This window comes from Triticum aestivum, chromosome 6D, assembly GCF_018294505.1.
Source record: "Triticum aestivum cultivar Chinese Spring chromosome 6D, IWGSC CS RefSeq v2.1, whole genome shotgun sequence".
NCBI classification, from domain to species: domain Eukaryota; kingdom Viridiplantae; phylum Streptophyta; class Magnoliopsida; order Poales; family Poaceae; genus Triticum; species Triticum aestivum.
The window spans coordinates 189598178-189601709 of record NC_057811.1 but is presented as its reverse complement, the minus strand read 5'-3'; the positions used below and the strand labels follow the sequence as shown (position 1 = coordinate 189601709).

General features: G+C 43.3%; 1 long non-coding RNA gene across 1 annotated transcript; it reads left to right on the top strand.

The window, feature by feature from the left end:
• The first annotated feature begins 6 nt into the window (after positions 1 to 6).
• Positions 7 to 1902, top strand: LOC123144423 (uncharacterized). Its single transcript, XR_006471438.1, has 2 exons — positions 7 to 1087; positions 1513 to 1902. It is a non-coding gene; the product is annotated as an uncharacterized lncRNA (long non-coding RNA).
• The last annotated feature ends 1630 nt before the right edge of the window (positions 1903 to 3532 follow it).

The window sequence follows — 3532 nt, the reverse complement described above, 5'->3', positions numbered from 1 at the left end:
GCCCCGACAACCCAAGGCGCCACCGCCCCAAGAAACCACCGATTCGAATTCACCGTCGCCCACCCGTACCAGCTCGTCGCCGCCGCCCCAGACACCCCCAGCCCCCGCCACCATCTCCACCACCCAGCGCGAACCCTTCACCACCAACTCTGAAATCGCCGTCGCCGCCCACCATCCAACACGCCCCTGCCGCATCTGCCGTCCCGCGTGACCACCGGTGCGCATGGATCCGGCAGGATCCCGACCTGACTGGACCAGGGATGACATTCGCAGGCACTGGGGTCATCACAGACTGCGCCCCAGCCGTCGCTGCGGACTGCTCCGCATCGCCGCCGGTAGAAGCAATAGAAACTGGTGCTGGTCGGGTCAGCCCGACTTGGAACTCCCACTGTCACTGTCATGTCACCAAGATGAGGAATCAGGTTCAGAAATTCCCACACACAACGCCTAGCAGAGCATTTTTGACAAGACAGGAACCAAGTTGCGTACCTGGCCGGGCATGACCTCCCCGTTGATGCTGCTGATGTTGATCCCGGCATAGAGGCAAGCCTTGTAGTGGGCATCCATGATGTCGTGCCCGAACGCCTTGTCGGCGCCGGCGGTGCAGTACTATGACCCCTGCACAAATGCACACAATCAATATCATTTGAAAACCTACTACCTTCAGTGAATTGTGGACAATTTTGAGTTCAAGAACATATTCGTTTTATGTTTTATATGTAAGCTTGAACAGATTTGTTGAGAATTTTCTTGCCTGAGGGCCAGGGTAGCCACCAATGGGCCAGCCAAGAGGCCAGTCCACGTCCTTCTGGAGGAGAGTGTACTCCTGCTCAATACCATACCTGTTTGGGTTCAGAGATTAGCCTAATCAGTACCGTAACCGTAAGCAGATAAGGATACAAAGGCTCCCTTGCAGAGAGTTGGCTCTGGTCGTGCTTGAGGCCGCTGTCGCTTATGGCCGTTGTACACCAAGTGCAAAGACGTTTTGTGAAAAGTTCTAGTACAGCTATACGGTGGCCACCCTGAAGTTCTACTATGGATGTATGCCAAGTTCTATAACGGCTATATGCCGACTGTCACGCTCCAGGTTATAACCTTTCAACCTTTTAGCTTGTTGTTTTGAAGTCTCAGTAGAACATTCTTCTGAACTTGTGATATGAAGCTGCTACTTTTGTGATCGATTGGATATATGCAGAAGCCTGCTTTCCATTTTTCTTCTCCCAGGCGTGTGTAACTGGTGGCTTGTGCTGAAGCAACTCACATAGTATCCCAAATTTGCAAAAGAACCGAAGTTTAGTTTCTATCAAGTTACAAGTTCAGAGTTTATTTCTGTAATATCTGAAGAAGACTTGTAAAAGATTATACTGTTCACTGCACAAAAAGAAGACTTGTACTTCTCTCTACTCGTCTCTCCCCGTGAACCATGATATCTAGTAGTTTGTGAACCATGATGTTAACTACAAAAATGTATAGTAGTTTATGAACCATGATGTTAACTGAATTTTTTTGCAGCTCGTCGTATTGCTGGTGGAGCTGGTGTCGGTGCAACAGCAAGTGTCAGGGACTCCTTCCTCGTTGACACGGGCGGAGACGCTCAAGACGTTGGCGCTGCAGAGCATTATACGTTGTTGTCAAGTTGGCTCACTTATATTGGAATAAGGAAAAACAGCTGAAGGTCAAAAGAAATTGTTTGAGAAGGTCAAAAGTATGTTAAAGTATATTTTCTGGAACACCAACACTCTTTTGAAATCAATGCTGGCAAGTTTTTGCACCTGCGTACTGCAGAACGAAAGAAACATTGTGTCTTTGTTGTTCCATGCTGAATTATTGAGCCAATTGATGGACGCCATGGGCCGAGAACAAAATTTGAAGAAATTAACTGAAGATTGCGTTGACTCTTGATGGATCCATGTATGCATGTGCGCAACTGAAGTTCAACTATGGAGTGGAGAGCCGGAGGACGGCGAGCGTCAGGGTGATGGAGGATTGTGGGCCAAATCAAATGCCATGCACGGGCTTGCGTTAGTGCGCTTTGGTGTGTGCGTTCTTGGTGTGGTGTGACTGCTTGAGTGTGTGTTTGTGTGTGTATTATAGCAAGTGTACTTGTTGTGTGGTACCCCTTGTGTCTTTGTTGGGTGTGTGATCCCACGTGTGTGATTTTAATAGAAATTTTGTCCTTGAAAAAAAGCAGAAATTTTAGAACACAGTCTGCATTTAACATGTACAATTTCAATTTGAAAAAAAGCCACACCTAACAAAGTCCACGATTCAAAATTTTGGAAGTTCATATATAACAATTAGGCCAATCTGTACGTTGTTGTCAAGTTGGCTCACTTATATTGGAATAAGGAAATCAGAATAAAAAACACTATCAGTTCACGAATAAAAAATAGAGAAGAGAACGAAGAACAGAGAAGAGAAGGAAGTTCGATGTTTACGACAAATTATTGAGATTTTTTCAGTACTAAAAGGAAAATAAAACCAAAAAGGTTACTTTCTCGTTAAAAAACTAGAAGTTCAAATACAAATAGTGGAGGGGTTCAATGCTTATTACTACATTAGGATTTTTTTCTGTTACTAACGCATAACCCAAGAAGGCCAAATTAAAAAAATAGAGCAACTCAAAATTTATAGGGAAAATGGATTTTTCCCATTCTACAAAAAAACCAGAGGTTCAAATTTAAATAATGGCGAAGTTCAATGTTTATTACAATATCAAGGTCAAATTAAAAGACCGAGCAGTTCAAAAAGTTTATAAAAATAGATTTTCCTTCTTTAAAAAAAATAAGACCTAGAAGTTCAACTTTAAGTAATTGAGATGTTTGATATTTATTACATAACTAGGATTTTTCACGTTACTAGTGAATAACACCAAGAAGTCCAAAACTAAAAAATATATGAAGTTGTTTAGATTTTCCCTAATGCTAAAAGATTAAAACCAAGAAGTTCAATTTTGCAAAACGGAGTAGTTCGATGTATATAAATGTCACGCCCAATATGCGATACTATCCTAAAGAGACTCGAAGGTCCCACCAAGGATAGAACCACATATTGACACACTTTTGCAAGGTGGATATCATTACATCAACATTACATAATATATGGGGATACATACAAGGCATACAAATGCCGCAAGAATACATCAATACATCATACATAGGATCAACATCCGACTACGGATGAAACACAAACAGAAGCTCAAACGACATCCACCCTGCTAGCCCAGGCTGCCGACCTGGAACCTATCCCATGATCGAAGAAGAAGCAGAAGAAGAACTCCAAAACAAATAACATCGCTCTCGCGTCATGATCATCGCATAACCTGTACCTGCAACTGGTGTTGTAGTAATCTGTGAGCCACGAGAACTCAGCAATCCCATTACCATGGGTATCAAGACTAGCAAAGCTTAATGGGTATGGAAAGGATAAGTGGTGAGGTTGCAGCAGCGACTAAGCAAGATATGGTGGCTAACTTACGCAAACAAGAGCGAGAAGAGAAGCAAAGGAACGTTCGTCAACTAGTAATGATCAA